General features: G+C 44.9%; 2 pseudogenes; both read right to left on the bottom strand.

The window, feature by feature from the left end:
- Positions 1-6,323: 6,323 nt before the first annotated feature.
- Positions 6,324-20,108, bottom strand: part of LOC147429839 (scarecrow-like protein 33) — a 29,197-nt pseudogene continuing 15,412 nt past the window's right edge.
- Positions 16,351-16,867, bottom strand: LOC147429842 (large ribosomal subunit protein eL21x/eL21w pseudogene; annotated as a pseudogene).

Here is a 20,108-nt window from a genome sequence, read left to right as displayed (position 1 = left end):
CCGAAAACAGCCCAGAGCTTCTTGGCCTTGCCCAAGTTGGGCATACCCCGCAGTCGGTGCATTCCAAGAGACGACATCCCGAACAGGAAGCTCCTCAAGCACTTTTGTGCTTTATGAAGTGCACCACATTTGGCATGCATGTTGACCAAGGAAGTGTCAAACGTATGTGATTGCATCTGGAGAGACACCCTAGCTTCGCATCTCCCAAAAACAGCCCAAAGCTTCTTGGCCCTGCCCAAGTTGGCATCTTCCACAAACACTCAATTCCAAGAGAGGACATCCCAGACAGGAAGCTCCTCAAGCACTTTTTGTGCTTTATGAAGTGCACCAAATGTGGCATACATGTCAACCAAGGCAGTGCCAAGCACGACGTTTTCTTTCAACAACCCGTGACTAACCATATCATTGTGAATTCTTTTGCCCATATCCACATCTTGTGTAATGCCAAATGCCTTCAAGGTGCCAATGTATGTGATTGCATTTGGAGAGATGCCCTTTCTCTGCATCTGCTAAAAGCAACCAAGAGCTTCTTGACTATGACCCTTGCCTTTAAGATGCAAGCGTATGTGATTGCATCTGGAGTAAAAACCCTCTCTTCGCATCCGCCAAAAACAGCCCAGAGCTTCTTGGTCCTGCCCAAGTTGGGCATATCCCACAATCAATGCATTCCAAGAGACGACATCCAAGAGACGAAGCTCCCCAACCACTTTTTGTGCTTTATGAAGTGCACCACAATTGGCATACATGTCGACCAAGGCAATGCCAAGCGTAAGTGATTGCATCTAGAGAGACACGCTCTCTTTGCATCCGCCGATGAAAACAACCCAGAGCTGCTTGGCCCTTCCCAAGTTGGGCATATCCCACAAATAGTGCATTCAGCAAGTCCTTGAATAGGTTTCAGCAGGTAAACATCTCTCTCTCTCTCTCTCTCTCTCTCTCTCTCTCTCTCTCTCTCTCTCTCTCTCATATCTAGGGTGATCGACACCATAAGGCCATTCCTTGAGCATGCCATCTTGAAAGGTTGAGGCTAGTAGAATCTCTATTGCATGCTCGTCATCCCCTCGTGTAAGGTGCAGCAGAATGAATGTTGAACTTTGTTCAAGATGAGTGCTCCGAACTGTGCTCAAGGTTCCTTTTTACTTATGGACGGGAGAGCCTTCCGTTCTTTAATGAGAGAGTGCAATGGACACAAACAAAGTGAATGGAAGCTATGCATGAGGGTGCATGAGACTGAGAGAAGAGAGAGAAGAGATTACGACACCAGGGAGTTGTAAAACCCTCCTCCGAAGGCCCCACTCTCGATGGCGAGAGTAATCTACTTTTGATTGCACAAACTGATACAAGACTCTGCTGCAAACTTGAGAACCATGATGCAATGTGTGGAGACGACGGCGACGATGGCGAGGAATCGACGGGCTACCTGCGGTTGTGGACTTGAAGGCTGAAATTCTTCATGACAGCTAGGTCCCCAAAAACGCTCATGAATGTGATATGAAAACGCTGATCTTTGCTGGCTGTTTTGGCGTGTTTGCTGCTGAAAGTAACGTTGTCTTATGGCTCTGGAACCGCCCTAAAAACGTTATTCAATGGTTGAGGAACTGCTGCTGAAAACGCTGAATAGGCTGCTTAAAAAATGTTGGCTGGTATCATCTTTGCTGATGCAAACCATGCCGCGGGGATCACCAAGGGCTTGGAATGCTCCTGTGAAAAAATCTTGTGGAATCGCCCAAGGTAGGCTAAAAACGTTGCCCAAGGGAGGCTGAACAACGCTGGTATGGTTGGCTGAAAAATGCTAACTCTGAGGCTCTTCTTCTTGCTGAAATTGCAAAAGCACCAATACAAGGACTAAAACCGCAAATGAAGGGGACTGAAAAACGTTGGCTTAATGTGCTGAAAACGTTGGATCTACCTTAATGAAAACGCCAGGTTGAAGTGTTCTTGTTCTTGCTGAGAGTTGGTCGGCTGAGCAATGCTCCTGTTGCCTCATCTGCCAGAAAGTGCTAGCTTTGGTTTGCTTATATATTATCTTAGCAAAATTACCCTACCTAGTTCTCAACAAAAGTCACTTAATAAATAAGTGAAAAATGTCAAAAATAGGGAAAATAAGTTTAATGCACTGCAAAATTCCTTTAATGGATTTTGATGGGAATGCTGATGATCATGTTGTGTGCAACCGGAGGATATGCATCTACTCTAAGTGTCTGGTCATGCACGGTCTACGAACAGACTCACAAAAGTGCCAGATCACTTCCTATTCTAGACTGACTTGACTGAACTGAACCCGTGTCATGCTGTATCTTGTCCACGGACACATAGGGTTGGATGTGTCACGTGACATCTCGTTTTAGAGGTAACTCTTTAGGGATATCATCAATAAAAACATCTTGGAATTTACTTAAGAAATTAAACAACTCTATTTCCTCTTTATTGTGACCATTTTTAACTAGTAAAACATTAGGATCATTTAGAGATTCCTTAAAACAAAAATTATGTACACGGAAATTGAGCTTTTTATTGACTTATCAAAAGCAGGGACGTATTTACAAGGGGTATGGTGTTACCCGACTCATTAGCATCTATATACATGTTCTTTTCCTTGTACTTGAAATAGATTCTCCTTTTAGGAAATTTCACATTGGCAGCCATGCGATGGAACCATGGTGCCCCTAGGATAATATCTTCATGTTGGAGAGGGGAGATGAAAAAGTCCTCTGTGTCAACGTAGCTTTGGACATGAAGCCTCAATTTCCCAATCAAGGGAGTAATGGAGGCGTTTTGTCCCTTGAAAGCCCCATCGGCAGTCATCACAGGGTCTCCCATCTCAAAAGCTTGTATGCCTGACTCGGTAGCCAACTCCGTTGATAAAAAGTTGTGAGTTGAGCCAAGGTCAAAAAGGATAAAGGCATCATTCTTTCTCACCTTTCCCCAAGCAAAGGAAAGGAAAGATCCTTTGCAATGAGCAGCCCCTTTTGGAGTTTCAATCAAAGAAGCTCTAGGTGGCTCATTGCGTGTATTTCTTTGGAGGCAAGTGCGATAGCCATGTCCTTGCTCCCCTCCATTGAAGCACTTGTTACTTGGTGAGCCAAAGGCTCTTTTTCCTCTATCCCGTAGGAGAAGCCACCACGTGGCAAATGGGTCAAATTTAAAAAAAGAACGCCCTGAAGAGTTATTTAAAAAAAAAGCCGTCTTGAAAAGCTTCCAAGTAATAAAAGCAAGTTCGCAGCAACAGCAACTTCTCCTACAGTATAGCAGCAGGGTGCCGTCTATAGCAGGGCATCAACCAGCATCATCTGTAGCTGACCAGGGCGATAGTGTCGACGAGCTTATTTGTCAACGTCTACAGCAGGCATCTGTGCCGACCATCCTTGGCTGCTGCCGATCTTCCTTAGCTGCGTGGAATGGCAACGCAAGATATAGACACTCTGGATTTCGAGCCAGATGTGGAAGACGATCTCCTGGATGAGGACACAGTGATGGAGAAAGGAGAGGCAGTGCCGGCCCCGGCGGCCCCAAATCTCAAGTCCACGATCACCTCTGGCTCTGCTGGTACTTAGCAGGCTCTGCTGTTACTTCGCAGGCTGCGTTCGGTGCCTTCAAGAAGACTAAGGATCGAGGGTTTCATCACAGAGCCGATGCAGAAGGCTCCAACAGGTTCTCTGGCATCTTTTGTCACCGTGTTCTCTTTGCAATGCAGGATGGCAACCTCTGGTTCTTGAATACTAAAGATGGCTTGGAGGAGGATTAGTTGTGTTGTCTGTTGAAAGGATGACAATGACATTTGATGAGGCACCGATGTATGTATAATTTCAAGCCACTTGGCTTTTGGTTTTTGGACGAACTCTCCTATTACTTTCACCCAGTGTGCACCTGATGCTACCTCTTTTTTGCTCGAATGCTCAAGCTCATTTTGCAGATCTTTGGTTCTCCTTCTGCCATCAGGACACAAAGCGCATGGAAAGATGCAAGCAACTGGCTAATTGGCAATTTGGAAAACGCTGAGATGGGAAAAAGATTTCACGATCACATTGCTAGTCAAGGAATGTCGAAAAAAAATGTTATGCCCTTCTATAACAATGGAGGATGGACGTTGAAGATCTTTTGATGTGGCAGACTTGATCAGAACCTCGCCCCGAAGAACAAGAAGCTTTTCCTTACATGGCTGTGGATTCAGCTTTTCAGTGTTGCTATAAACGATTTTCAGAATGCTTCTCAGCGCTGCTATAAATGATATGCACCACTCATACTCCATCACTAGTTGAGACGTAAGATGATGTTGAAATCCTGAAGTTGGTATCTATACAAATTTCTCCTTATTTGGCCACCCGCAACTATCGTTTCAATCTCTCCCCAAGCTTGCAGTTAAAAGCATGACATATTTTGACTTGATCAGTAGCCTCCGACGAGCATCTATTGGTTCTCCCCCACACCTCACAAGCATGAGATAACAACAAGCTCAATAAGAAAATATCACTTTGACACACAAAGCTATGGGAGAGGTTTCCCAAGCGTGATTCACTGCATGGCTTGGAGAGCCCGCTATGTGTTGCAAGCTTTGGAGAACTACAACAGAGACCAATTAATGAAGATCGATGAGGACTTTCACTAGTTTTGCCATGCAAAATTAGAGGCAATGAAGAGAAAGGTGGAATGGGTGACCAGATGGCCATCCAAGCTCTTGCAGGCGTTTTTGCTTGACACATATATTCACAATAGTGGACGTTTTGATTGCACAAGCACAACTTCAACTCGACAACATTGCAAGGTCCGTTATTTGCAGTCAATTTCTATGTCTATGCGTTTGCTTGGCGCAACACATAAATGCTACGGGGCAGGGCACGGCTTCCGTTTCTTATAATTTTTGGAGAGACCACAGTGCCAACTCTCCACCGTACTTTTGTATGGCACTTTTGCATGACGTGCACTGAATAATTAGCATTTTTACTCTGTGACGCTTCATTGCAACATGAGATGATTAACTATTCACATTGGTTTTATGTAGCTTGACACAAACATTATCCTCCGACTTGGACAATTAGACGACACTCGTATGCGATTATCATGTCGGTAATACTGCAATTTAATTTTTTATAGTTTGTTGATTCTTTTTGTAATTTCTGAGCTTGCTTAAGTTTAGTTTAGCTACATGTTTTTTTTTTTTTTGAGTAGTTCGCATGATTAGTACATACTCAATCTCGGTCATCATATCTATATATCAATAGATACACACTTCTTTTCTTTTCTCATAGATACTTTGATGTCAATCTGCGTATGTTCTTTTATGTTCTACATATAGCAATGCCCACCAAGCAAGACTAGTTGTCTTTGCGAAAACGCTCTAGCTCTACAAGGGAGAGTCTATTCTTACCTTTGTAGATCCCTTTCCCCTTTGTGTTGTAGATAGTATAGGTAGATATATAGTACAGATAAAAGCAGTCTTTTTATTTCTATACATTACAGACGGGCAGTTATATGTAGCTATGCCTCAATTTGTCAATAATTACTTATGAGCCACCCTAATGGTGACCTTAATGGCACATCTACAAAAATAAAAATAAAAAATCAATAGTACGAAGATCCTCTTCCCCAGAAAAACAACCTTCGCTTCCATGCACCACAAACTTTGGAAGAAACATATGGCTTGTGTGCTCCTCCACCGCATTAGCAATAGATTGGCCTCCCCTTTCCAAAGTAGGACCTTAAGTTTTGCAATGCGTTTTGTTGTCATATAGTCGACACACCAAATCCATTTCACTGAAAGTTATGTGCCTTTTTGTTGTTACTTTTCCTTGAGAGGACACACACACACACACACTCTTTCCCACGATAGGCAACAATCCAGATAGATTTGGCCGCACTTGAATTCTCGACCTATTCAAGCACCTTACCAATTGAGCTAGCGGTCGATTATCCTACTAGCTTCGTCACCAGCACTATCACAAAAACTTTCTTTGTCACATTTTTGCAAGTTTTTATCTGATTTTTTCCCACTATATCAAACTCAGAGTGAACATTCTAAAGATGACATGTCATGAACATCAAGTTGGTATTATGTAACCCTAACTTAGACATAATCACAAGAAGATTTAGATCTTTTCTCATGTAGGAAAATGGAGTCTTTCTCAATGTTTTTCATACAATGCATAACATCATGAGCTTCTACCCGAGAGGCACCGCATACCTAGCTAGGTACGATTGGGGACAGGGGACCCCCGGCCCCCCCCAGCGGGCCGGCAGTCCCTTGCCCCCAATCGTACCTAGCTAGGTATGCAACGCCTCCCTCACAGAAGCTCATGATGTTGAGGTGAGTCCCAATGTGGGAAATATTGTGAGAATTTGTCCAAAACTTCTTGTGTTAATGTTGCGAGTTTGGGGGTTGCACATGCGCTACCTTGGCATTGACCATGATGAGGCTGGTGATCTCCATGTAGACAAGCCATACAAAGTGCGCCCTCTCCACCCAAGTAAGAGATTCTGCCTGTCTTCTATGATCATGTAGTCCTTGTGCCAGCTTTTAAGCAACCCTTCCACTTGATGTACAGTGTTTGCATTCAAAGCGAGCTGCTGCAGACCAGCTTCTTCTAAAACTGCCTGCCACTGCTTGTACTTCTCCACGCGTGCCGACACTAGCAAACCTTCACATGCCACTACATTCAAGATGGCCTTGCCTAAAACTTCGCTCTCAAAAACCAACCTATCTTGATTTTTCCTTCCGATGAAAGTGTCAAGCACGTCAAAAACGCAGGTGAAGTGAAAGAGAGCTTCCTTGAAGCGAGCCGAGTAGAAGGGACTACTGTGTAGGCACCAGACACAACACCATGTATGAACTTCTTAAAGCTCTTAAGCCTGATGGGTTGTGGCTACAATATGCCGTCCATCACAAACCCCAAAAACGATGTAGATACACCCACAAATACCTCCCCTGGAAGCCTCTTTGACCTCACAAAATCTTGTGTGTATTTCCTCCCTCGCATCCCAACCCATGGAGTAAAATGGAAGGGAACCTTGAACAATGCTGCACACTTTGCTAGTCTTCGACCAGTTTCCTCCAGTGCCGCAAAAATAGCATCAGTTTGGGTAGGCAGCATTGAATAATGTGGAACCACTGCAAGAGCAATTAGATGAACCTGCAGAGAAACAAAGGATTATACACAAGCAAAAGCATCACGACCTTGACATGGACAGACACACCCACATATAGATATTTGTATTTCCATTGATAATCATTCTATATTATAGGAGTGGCAGTTCTGACCTCAAGGTGGGGTTATCCACAAGACACTTAGGGGGGCACATGCAACCCGATAGTGCCCCTGGTTGGCTAAAAAGGCCCAAGGGAGGGGACCCACCACTCTTTTGTCAGCATTCCCATCATCTGCTGAATGATCCCAGCCTGGTAGAGTTAAACCCCCCCCCACACACAACCCCCCCCCCCCCCCCCCCCCCCCCCCCCCGCGTGCGGGTTCAGACCCACGTAGAAGAAGACCTCTGCACACACAATCTTGCAGCTTTCCAGACCTGCAAATTCCCTTTTTGCACCTATATGGACCTGCAAATTTACCGCCCTCAGCACCATGAAAGCCAAGGGCAACGTACACCTTTGCATGTATGCAAGACTCTTGGTTCGTTGAGGACGCATGCACCTCCTAGACACATGCTCCGTCGTAATGGCATCATGTTACACTATAACATCTTCACTAACCTCTGAAGGAACTAATCAGAAAGGCACAAGCTTTATGACCAAGTGGTTCTGAATTCCTGACTCTCTCACAATGGCCGGATGCCTATTGAGTTAAACTGATGGTAAGGGCATGAGTTTCAAGACCGTAAGGTTGTAACTTGCAGTTCCTTGGACTCTATCATGAAAACGGAAACATATCCTCGCAAGTCAGTGAATCTCTCAAGCCTGAGGAATTCTTTCTCTTGTAGCCAACATGAACCTAATTGCCCAACCATGATACATGTTACAGCATACACAGATAATGTTCAAAGGACGCTCACTCTCCATACCTTTGGTGGCCCTCCCGGCAGTGCAGCCAGCTTTTCGAAGAGTGATGGATACTGAATGCCAGAAAATTGAAGCTCAATGATGATCAATGTTGACGCTCCCTTTGCAACCCTCAGTATTGTCTCGTTCGAAAAAGGATGAGATGCTTGAGTAAATAGGCAACTTAATATGTACTTCATTTTGGCCTTCAAGATCTGTGTGAATGATGGGCGGTGTTCATCCGAATGTCCCCAGTACAATGACCAACCTGTCCCTGCAAACCGCGCATACAAAGCCTTCACAAAGTAATGTGTAACTGCAGGCCTTAAATTTGGAGGCCATTCTGGGCATCATTGGCATTTTGGGCATCAAATGAAGGCTAGAATGGTCATCAAATGAAGGCTAGAATGGTCCACAAAGGCTTCACCGTGAAACTTTCTTACTAGGGGCAAGGTGTCATTAAACTCCCAAGTATAAGGAGTAGGGTGTCATATATATATATATAAGTGTGACGGCCCGGGAGTTGGGCGCGTCACGTGGAGGTGCGTGGTGGGCGCGTTTGCCTTCAAAAAGCCCGGCTCGGGTCGGGACCGGCTCGGGTCAAGTTGTGTTTGCCTTCAAGAAGCCCGGCTCGGGTCGGGGCCGGCTCGGGTCGCGTTGCGTTCCGTGGGTCAGCGACCGTGGTGTGTTCCGAGGGTCTCGCGTTCCGGGTCCCTAGCCCCACGTAGCCCCAAGCTCCCCCGCACTCACGGAGGGTCATAGCGTGCCCTGGGGAACCTTGCGTGGAGCCCCCACGGTGCACGAGTGCGTGGAGTGGGGCTAACGTGTGTAGGTGGGGGGTCCCCTCCCGTGGCCGTATATATATATATATATATAACTCTCTCTCTCTCTCTCTTTGTGTGTGTGTGTATATATATAGAAGTTACAACACATTTTATAATGTGTTGTAACTTGTGTATTTTTATTATCTCAAGGTTAGATACTTCAAAATACTATGCAATTTTGAATATGAGCTCTCTCATGTTTCAAATGTTTATTATAACAGTATGTCACTTGTTATATTGTAGTGACATAGTATCGTACAATGTTAAGCTTCATTTGAACTGCACAACTCAAAAATCGATTGACGTCCAACTTTTATAGGCTGAGTGTAATTTGAAGCTCAATAAATGTAGACCAGGAGTCGTATATATTTAACCAAAATCTAAGGGAGGGAGTCAACTTTAACGCCTGTGTGCAAGACGCTCCACAGCAGTCCCATCAGGCGACGTACACTGCTTCACTTTCCGTGCTACTGCCTTGGCTGCATGTGTGTCGTTCAAGCCAACTGCATAAGCACATTGCAAAAGCATGTCATTCAGGTCAATATACATAGGAAGTCCTGTCTTGTCAATCTTCATGTTAGCATATTCCTCATAATGTCTTAGCTTGCTGATGCTCGTATCCGCATGCTTATGGAATCTTGGCTTGCCGATGCTCAAACCCTTCCGCAATTTCAAAGCGCTTCCTATCCTTTCAGTCTCATCGTGCTTGATACTACCATACTAGTATGTGACCCGCGCATTGCTACGGCTACATGTGCGTCAATTGAAGCAACCATTGTTCTCCTTCCCTTCACAGAGAGGGAAAATATGGGAAAATGCTTATGATTCTCATGTGAGCTTTTATAGCTCTTTAATACACTTGTGCATCAACGACCTCTATAACTACTTTCTAGATGACAATGTATGACAACACACAAGGTGTAAGTGCCCTCCACATTCACATCAACCCAAGCACAAATCTATCTTTTGGAGCAACACTATGTTTATCTTTTCGAGTGTAAGATCGAACAACAAATAAAGTGTAGTTACTCTCCACATTCTTGTGGATTGACCAAGGACAAATCTCCTTGTAGTTGGTCATGCCAAGATCTAACATACTCCTCCGAATCATGGCAAGTTTGTCCCTCCCCCCTCTCTCTCTATCCATGTGTATGTGTGTGTGTTTTGGGTTCAAGAATTATCAGGTCGATTTGAGGTCTCTTAGGAATGAATTAAGTAATGGGCTCCCTTCGCATGATGTCTTGTCTTAACATCCTATGTTTCTTTCTACGGAGGCAACGAATTTGCGATTAGGCCTGAGATGTCCCCGTCACATAATTGCTATGAGACCTTGGTGAGTGGTACTGGCCCTCTAAATAGACTAATAGAGAGTTAGTATCCTTCTTTGGATATAGTGTTTGCATTGAACGACGAATTCTTTAGATGCATTAGCATCCCCTCTCATCATCCTTACCAATCAAGGCATTGGTCATGATAGCAACTCTCCCATGCTTCTCTCGTGTAGTTTTGGTCTTGTATTTGGGGCATCACAGTCAACTAAGTCATCAACTGCTATTTGTTGGCACTTAGGATGCATGTACCAGCCATGACCCAACATGCCAACATTACACCACATAGTAGTAGAAGAAACTTTGTCATTGGTATGCACAACTAATTTGGTGAGTAGTGTGTTATTTGCTTTGCAAAGGCAATATTCATGATGGGTGTGTGACCTGGGGGGTGATTGCATGGCTATAGCAACTTTGTCTCTACATGTGGGTAAATTTTAAAATTTAGAGGTTGGATTGCACTCAATCTAGCTAGCATGTACACTTGCATCTACCAAGACTCTTCGCATGGATGTTGAGGTCTCTTGCAATTGACCATAAGCATGTTAGTAATATAAGGCGCATATGTTTTTTGTGTACATTTGGGCACCATTGGCACCTTAAAATGTGAGGGCAATGAAAGCAAAAAAGTTCACTCTTTGCAAGAGTTTTTGGCATCATGCTAAAAGAAAGGGCGTGCTGCAAAATACACACACACACACACATACACTAACATACACACATGCATGTTCTTCTTTGAGAGATCAGACTGTATTCAACCATTCACATGCTTGTCCTTACCCATATTTTATACCATAGCAGCCGTTTGGCTTAGCTCCCACTCCCTTAAATGTGGGAGTGCGATCATCATACCCTACATGAGTACTCAGCTTTTGATCACATCAAACTTGCTTTACTGACATTTTAGCCCATACCATGGCCTACATACCTTTGTCTCTTAGCCGCCTCATGGATTCAACTTGTCAGTGGCCACACTTATATCCATAGTCTTCAAGCATATTACATGTTGTACTTGGTCCCATTGGTCAACCTGACCTTTGAGAACTCTCTCTCTCTCTCTCTCTCTCTCTCTCTCTCTCTCTCTCTCTCTCTCTCTCTCTCTCTCTCTCTCTCTCTCTCGTTAATCTTTGAGGTCACTGTGTCCCCCTCTCCTTGTATAAGTATGTGAGCATCCAAGCCCTTGAGTTCAAGAATCAACTCCTCGGCTAATATTTTTAGGTCTCTTGTGATCTTCTTCTTCTTCTCTCTCTCTCTCTCTCTCTCTCTCTCTCTCTCTCTCTCTCTCTCTCTCTCTCTCTCTCTCTCTCTCTCTCTCTCTCTCTCCTGCTATGCAACATGACGACTTGTTTTGGATTGGATAAGGTTTGCCTAAACTTAATAGCTGAGAGTCGAGATTAGTCGGTCTCACGATTAACGGGTCTCAAACCACGTCAGTAGGAAGAAAAATGTCCCTCTCTCTCTCTCATGCTGTATGTCTAGTTTGTAGTATTAAAATGAAGCACGTGAGAGGCGAAGAGCCTGGTAGTGTGTAACAGTGAGCCTGCTTTCTGTTCGGTCATGAGCTGACTCTTCTCTCTCTCTGCCTATCTAATCGTGGTAGTTAAGAGCCTCGAAATGGCCATAGTCTTCGCATGGTTGGCTTTTGAGGCCCTCTCGGCTAACAAGAACCTGCTCAAGATCTATCTCATCACTCAATCAATTCAAGCATTTATCTTCCAAAAGCCACCGATTTTCTTGACTTGCAAACAAAGCTGGAAGGCTATTTAGCCGTTCCAAAGTGACCAGGCTCTAAATGTAAGCAAAATGACATGGAGGCAATCCTACAATGGAGGCACATGCATGGAGGCAGCCCTACAATAAGAGACCAGAGTCATCATTTCTAGGGGGACGCAAAAGGCCCACATTAGGTATGCAACACCAAGGAGGATCCAAATGAGCAAAGGATTGCTAACTCCAAGACCAAGGCCAATACCCTCGACTGGCGATGATCATCCTCTAATGCAATCACATCAGTGTTCAGGAAAAAACATTTTTTCGAATGTACAAAATGGCTTTGCTTTCATTTTCAAGAGAAAATTTAGAAAATTAGGTTTATTTTGCAAGTTTTTACACTATTTTTCTCTATTTTGGGACGGGATTTCTCCTTTTCCCCTTGCTCGCAACTTGCATTTTTCAAATTGAAAACGGCATGATATTAAGCTGAGACACATTTTTCCCAAACATTGAATGGAAGACCCGCCTTGCTCGACCGTTGCCGTGAGCACTGTTGTAGCAGGTAATGCCGCCTGTCCCCTTTGCAGAACCCCTTTCTTCTTACCTATGTCGTGGCGGATCAGCTGTTGGCAGCGAGGGGTGTTGATAGAGGAGACTACGTGAGGCCTGTTGCGACAACATTTGAGAAGTTATACATGAAGTGGTGGGTTGTGTTCATGACTGAGTGTAAGGAGGGGAGGAGGGAGCATTCTCTATCAAGCGCCAAGGCCAGTCAATGGCACTCTCTCTCTCTCTCTCTCTCTCTCTCTCTCTCTCTCTCTCTCTCTCTCTCTCTCTTTCGAACAGAAATGGACATACACACTCCTCAATAGGACTAAATGGGATTGGCCCTCTCTCTCTCTCTCTCTCTCTCTCTCTCTCTCTCTCTCTCTCTCTCTCTCTCTCTCTCACACACACACACACACACACACACACACATACACATACACACACACAAAGTTGTAGCAAATAACGAAGACGTCTCTCTCTCTCTCTCTCTCTCTCTCTCTCTCTCTCTCTCTCTCTCTCTCTCTCTCTCTCTCTCTCTCTCTCTCTCTCTCTCTCTCTCTCAGACCTACGACACAAACGATGGTGTCGTAGAAAATGAAACTTGATCTCTCTCTCTCTCTCAGGCCTGCTGTCATAATAATCAATATCTAATTCTCCTAAATGATTTTCTCATATTAAACTGATCATTTAATGTGGGGAAGTGCCAAGGGAGAAAAAGTTAGAATATTGGTTAAGTTAGCAGACCGGCCACAGTAGGGATCCAAAGGAGGGAAAATAGGGATCCAAAGGGGGGGCCATCTGCAAAAGAGCCATGTGAAACAATGGGCTAAAAAGACCCTAAGGTTCAGCCCATTAAGACTTCCAAAATGCTAAGGTTCCAAAATTCAAAGGTTGTGTCCAAAGGTCAACCTTAGGGAAAATTGGATGCTTAGTGTGTGCCCAAAAAGTCTTTCTACATCCCTACATGGGAGGGGGCGAGCCCCAAAGCTAGGGGATGAGAGAGAAAGCCACACACACACACACAGGCTCCCTTTACACAAAGGGAATGAGGGACACATGTCAGCTCCCTAGGCCAGATGCCCACAAGGTGTGCCCAATTCCTATTGGAAGACCCTTGAAGTGGACCAATGAGAATTAGGCTAGAGTAAATCTAGTTTAATTAATTTAAAAACATTTAATAAAAGAAACCAATAAGAATTAAGTGTCCTAGAAGACTATTGGGCAGTCTCCCAAGGGGTCCAATGAGCATTCAGGAGCCCCATGGCTTGCCTGATTCCTATTGGCCAGGAGGCAAAGGGGTCCAATGAGAGTTTAGTTTAATTATTTAATTATCTAAAGCTCTCACAAAAGGGAAAAGGGGGACACATGTCAGAAGGCTATCACTTATGCTGCTTAATCCCTATTGGCTTGACCTGGGGAGGTCCAATGAGGCAAAAGCCAGACTAATTTAGCAGCTAGGGCTCGCCCAAGAGAGGGGGGGGCTGATTTTTGCTTGGCATGAACACACACACTCTCACACTGGACCATGTGTGAAAAAAAATACTCTATCTCCTCCCAAGCTTTAATGGAGAGCTCATCACCTACTCCAAGCTTGTGAGATAGAAGCCCACATCAACACTCTCTTGGCATGTGGATGCAAATCCAACCAAGAGCCAAGCTTCAATGCATGCTCATCTTCTCTACCAAGCTAATTACTAAGCTAAGCTATGCTAATATGAGTGATTATGTGAGGAGATGTACTTCTTTCTCGTAAGATACTTCTTTTTCCTCTCAATCTACTCTCATACCCTGCTAGCTCTCACCATCTTCGAAGGTGTGTGAGGTCTTGGGTCTGAGAACGGGGATAATTCAAGTTGTGTTTGATTAAGTGTTTTGCTTGGTGTATGAAGCTTCCATCTTCATTGCACTAGCTAGTCTTGAAGGAACACAAAGAATTGTATTGTACAATGTCTCTCTTGATGGGAGAAACCATAATACAAAGCCTTTTGGAGGGGGGACCGGCTCCATGCAAATCCGGTCCTCAACTGTTGTCAATAGCTTAATTGCTCTCTCTTTTGAAAGTATTGTCGATGCTATCTAACTAGGTGTTATGCTTTTTGTTGCTTTCTCCACCCAAGCACTCTTGTAATTCTCATTAGGAATCTATTCTAATGAAATGCCCACTATGTTCATGCTAATTTCCGCTACAAATAAGATTTTAGGCCATTAAATGTTACACCTGCGATGTGCCGTATCTCTCTCTCTCTCTCTCTCTCTCTCTCTCTCTCTCTCTCACACACACACACACACACACACACACACACACACACGCGCGCACACACACGTTCGAGATGGACCACTTATCGACGTGTGACAACTCATTGCTCATTTTTTCCCAAGTTGCCAAATAGAGCCACCCTTTACAAAAAAAAAAATTATCACCTTTCAAAATTGAAGCCTGGAGTGAAACTCCATGCCTTGCTAAAGAGTCCAAATAATATAAATACATATATAGTACTAAGTATGTCCTAACGGTTTCAAGAAAAGCTGAATAAAGGAGAATCTTCAGAGGATGCTGACAAAGGTGTCGAGAAAAAAAAATCGATTGATGCGAATGAAGGTGGAGAGGTGGAGAGCAGGTGAGGAAACCGGCTAAAGTGAGTTTCGAGGTGGAAAGCAGGTGAGGAAACCGGCTGTGTGCACAGAAGCTGTTGTAGAAGGGAACTGCAAAAGATTTTTTTAAATACACCCGTGAACACCTGTGGAGCACCGAATTCCCTTGTGTGAGGTGGTTACCATGATGTAATTGGATCTCTGGTTGCGTCAAACCAAGTTTGAACCCTGCTCGGGGATTTTTGGCTGATGCCCACACAAGGGTTGGTCGAGGGAGGAGTGGAGCGAAATCTACAAAGATTCCACCCAATAAAATCAAGAACCTACCCGTCTGTAAAAATATATATATGTACAAACGTTGCTTTGGGGTTGAATTAAAGGGAATAAAGGGAGATTCTCCATTGGGAATGGATGTAAAAGGGAAAGTCCTTGGCAGATTCTCCATTGGGAATGGATGTAAAAGGGAAAGTCCTTGGCAGATGTTGCATGGTGGAAGGAAGGCGTTAAAAAAATCTCTCTTTAACTTGAGCCTTCAAGCCTAAGTGCAGCAAATGGCGTACAATAGGTTTGTCTCGCTTGTTGCACTGCAAGGTAAATAGGCGCAGAGCAGGGAGGTACCATTCCACAGCATGGCGACGATCTGTGTGTGTGTGTGTGTGCAGGTGCGCTTGTTGGTCGTCCGAGGAGGCAGCTTGGCCTCATCCTTAGTCTTGTCCTGTCGCTATGCTAATAGCGTGCTGGAGGATGCATGTGTATGTGTGTGTGTGTGAGACGCAATTGGGCAGAGGAGCGGGATGATGCATTGGGCAGAGCAACAAAAGGTGCCGCAGCGAGTTGTACATCAAGGGAAGAGAGTTTGGCGATGCAAGAGAGACAGAAGGCAGACCCCTTGTGGGTCTTGGCGGAGGAGACCATGGCGCAGACTGCACACGGATATGCGGGTGAATGAGAACTTTGTTGAGACACAGAGGGAAAATCTCCCGAGCTTCTTGGCGGAGGAGCTGAGCAAGGGGGAATGGAGGCAGAGGGAGATGCATGGTAGGATTTGTGGTACAAACCTTGAAGGGTTGGTGTCGATCATGCGATGCAAGAGCTCGAAGGGTTGAGGTGTGGATAGGCCAGAGAGAAACGTAAGAGATGGCGTTGGTTTCGTTGAGAAGGCAAAGCAATGCAAACTGAGGTTTGGGAGTGCAAAGGTTGCTGGATAGGTGCAATAAAGAGGAGCCAGAATCATTGCAGAAGGGAGCTCACGATAGAGGGGCAAACTCTCTCTCTCTCTCTCTCTCTCTCTCTTTTTTTTTTTGATTAATTCTTTGAAAAGGTTGACAATATGAAATCTTTAAGCCAAAAACAGGTAGCTTCAGCAAGCATCAAAATTGTCCCCCGTCTGATACCCTCCTTTGAGGTCATTAACAAAATCATAAGGAATGGGAGTAACCTAGAGTCGCTCCTTCAACGATGAATTCTAGTCTTGGACCTTCTGGCTGCCTCTTTGTTGAGATCTTCTCACCCTTGGCTTTTGCTTCAGCCTTCAGCAAATCATTCTTCTTCACTCTCTCGATGAAGTCCTCACAGCATCGTGAAGGAAGCACATGCTCAATCCGCACATGGATCCTCTTCTTCACAATCCGGGTATTCACCTGCTTGTTCGTTTCCACGCCAATGGCATGCTTCCTGATGTTCCAGACGACGCCGGTGCGGCCGTGATAGAACTTGTGAGGCATACCCTTGTGCACAGCTCCATTGACCTTGATGTCCACATAGTCGCCGATCCCGTAGGTGCGAAGGTATGTGGAGAGCGGGATGTAACCCTTTCGCCTGAAAGGCCTGAAGAAGAGGTCGCGCGTGCAAGATCTTTGCCCGTGCCCACCGGACATCTTCCTCCGCTTCCATTGCTTCCTCCACTCTCCAGATCTCTCTCTCTCTCTCTCTCTCTCCCCAACACCCCCCTTTTCGACTTGTTTGCAGCCAACGGGGACGTGGTCCCGTGGAGAGAGAGTGTGTGTGTGTGTGTGTGTGTGTGGTTTGTCTCTGCAGGCGACAATGTAGGTGGAGGCCCAAAGCCTCTCTCTCGTTTTTCCAAGCGTAGAGTTTCCTACGGCTGGTTGTGATAAGGACAGGAGTAGTGTGGGAGGTTCTTCTTCACTGTGTTGTAGGGCAAGGCAAGTAAAGCACGGTAGTTGATGACAGGACAGGGAAGGCAAGGCACGCAAAGCACGGTAGTTGATGACAGGGCAAGGCAGGCAGTTAACGGGGCATCACCGTCGAGAGCTATGGTCTTAATAGTGGAGTCCTACGGGGCTTGCCTACGGTTTAACCACTATTGAGCTATTAGAAGCTTGACAGGAGCCGGTGCTGTTTTGGTGTTGAAAGACCCTCTCTTCTATTCCTTGCAATTAATGGTATTCGAGCCGCGGGTACAGTAGCTTGAGTGCTTTTTCTAAAGGGGTAAAGAGGAGTAGCAACTAGGGTTTGAAGTGCCAAAGTACACCTAAAAAGTTTACACCTAAAAGTTGTTAGAATGGCTGACAATATTAAAGAGAGTGAAATTAATGTTGATAACTTTGATTTTGCTCATGAGCAAGCTACTAATGATGCTTCAATGCTTGTTAATTATCTTGTTTCTAGGCTTCAACAAGCCATGGGCAATCCATCTCTCCAAAGTGAAGTGCAACGGCAGCTCCGTGCTCACGGGATTCTCCAAGCTCATCACCATGACGAGAGAATACTTAGGAAGCCTCCTTGTGAGACTACCAAAAGAGGTCTCTCTCCGATTCGGGAAGAAGAAGAGAATCCATATGAAGGGCTCAAGAACTTACTTCTTGATGATGCATCTCCTTCCCAAAGGAGAACTCAAGAGCCTCCACCGAAGGAACGAGAAAGAAGCGAGTCTCCCGCCACCTCGGCGGAGATGGCTCCACGAAGACGGCGGGCTAAACGCTCTCCATCACCACCAAAGCGGAGAAGACCATCACACTCTTCTCCACGCCATAATTCAAAGAGGGATGATAAAAAGCAAGAGAAGAAAAAGGCGAGAAAGAGGACACCCTCTTCTCCATCTTCTTCATCCTCTTCCTCTTATGAAAGCTATGGTGAAGACGACAAAGATCAAGACAAGAAAAAGGCAAGAAAGAGGTCACCCTCTTCTCCACCTTCTTCAAATTCTTCATCTTCTGAAGAAAGTGATGGTGCAACTTTTGAACCATCAAAAAGAAGAGGCCATAGGAAATCCTATGCCGCATGGAAGAGGTCGTCCAAGCTGAAGAAATTCAAAGAGGGAGGGAAGAGCATCTCTTTCCTTACCTATGATGGCACCTTCGGTGCTACAGACAAAGTTTTGGCCTTTATCCAGCAATTCGATGCGGCGTTTGGAGATGAGGGCTTCACGGAGTCCTCTGAGCTACGCCATGTAGCTATGCACTTTCAAAAGTCCGCCAGACAATGGTGGTCTAGCCTACGAGCCAACGGTGAAGCTCCACGAACATGGAAGGCTTTAAGATCTTCCATTATGAAGCAGTTTTTGGCCACCGATGCCAAAGACAAAGTACTCACCGAATGGCGAAGCTTAAAGCTCTCTCCCAATGGATCCATCCACAAATATGTAGACAAGTTTTGGGACCTACAACTCAAAGCCACTGTCTTCAAAAAGTTGGATTTTGGAGAGCAAAAGCAACAATTTTGTGCGGGCTTAACCGAAGAAATGGCGGAGTATGTCAACTCCCAAAGGCCACGTACCATATCGGCGGTAATACACCATACTATGGTGGCCTCGCAAATCAATTTCCAAACGGGGGGTAAAAGAAATAATAAACCCCCGGAAAACAAAGGTTCCAATGAGCCTAAGGGGAAGGACAATGTCCAAAAGTCTCCTAAGGGCAATTCCAACAAAGCTAAAGAGAAGGGAGTTTACAAAGGAAAGAATAAACTCTCTCCTGAAGAGCTTGAGCGTTATCGTAAAGATAACCGGTGTTTCAAGTGCGGCGAACAAGGGCATGCGTACCGCGCTTGTCCCCAAAAGAACAACCGCCAAGATCCTCCTAGAGCTTCTTTGGTTGAAATCCAAGAGGAGGAGATTCATCAAACTCACCACAAAGGATCTCCTCTATGCCATGCTTGGGGAAAGGTAAGAGAACATGATGCTTTTATTCTCTTTGACCCTGGTTCTACTCACAATTTCATATCTATGGAGTTAGCCACCAAGCTAGGCATACAATCCTACGAGATGGGAGATATCCTACCCGCAGACAGTGCCTTCAAGGGGCAAGAAGCTTCAGTCACTCCCTTAATCGGGAAATTGAGGCTTCATGTTCAAGGCTATGTGGACAAAGAGGACTTCTTTATCTCTCCTCTCAAGCATGAGGATGTAATCCTAGGGGCACCATGGTTTGACCGTCTGGCTGCCCATGTTAAATTTCCTGAAAGGAGAATCTCCTTTAAGTTCAGGGAAAAGGACATGTATATAGATGCTAGGGAGATGGGTAACACCATTCCCATTGTACATACACCAGCTTTCAACAAGTCAATAAAGAGCTCTATTTCCGTGTACATGATTTTTGTTAAAGATTCTCAAAATGAACCTAATGCTTTAGCAAAAGAAAATAAAAGCAACCAAAAGGAATTAGAGTTATCCAATTTTCTCAAGGGGTTTCAAGATGTCTTTATTGACGACATCCCTTGTGAGCTACCTCCTAAACGAGGTAATGATGACCATGCAATTGAACTTCTTCCAGGAAGTTCACCGCCTAACAAACCTCCTTATAGAGTTTCTCAAGCTCAACAAGAGGAGATTATGCGGCAAGTGCATGAGTTAATTGAGAAGGGCATGGTTAGGCCTAGCTCATCTCCATTTTGCTCACCTGTGCTATTAGTGCAAAAGAAAGACGGCACATATCGTATGTGTGTCGACTATAGAGCACTAAATAGGATCACTATCAAGAATAGGTTTCCCGTTCCACGGGTAGAAGACCTATTTGATAAGCTACAAGGATCGACCTACTTCAGTAGGATTGACCTAAAAAGTGGCTATCATCAAATAAGGATAGTTGATCAAGACATTGTAAAGACCGCATTTCGTACTACATTTGGTCTTTACGAATACATTGTCATGCCTTTTGGCTT

This window comes from Adiantum capillus-veneris, chromosome 22, assembly GCF_014529385.1.
Source record: "Adiantum capillus-veneris isolate H3 chromosome 22, ASM1452938v2, whole genome shotgun sequence".
Lineage (NCBI taxonomy): Eukaryota > Viridiplantae > Streptophyta > Polypodiopsida > Polypodiales > Pteridaceae > Adiantum > Adiantum capillus-veneris.
Note: the sequence above shows the minus strand (reverse complement) of the source record. Positions and strands in the feature narration are given on the sequence as shown.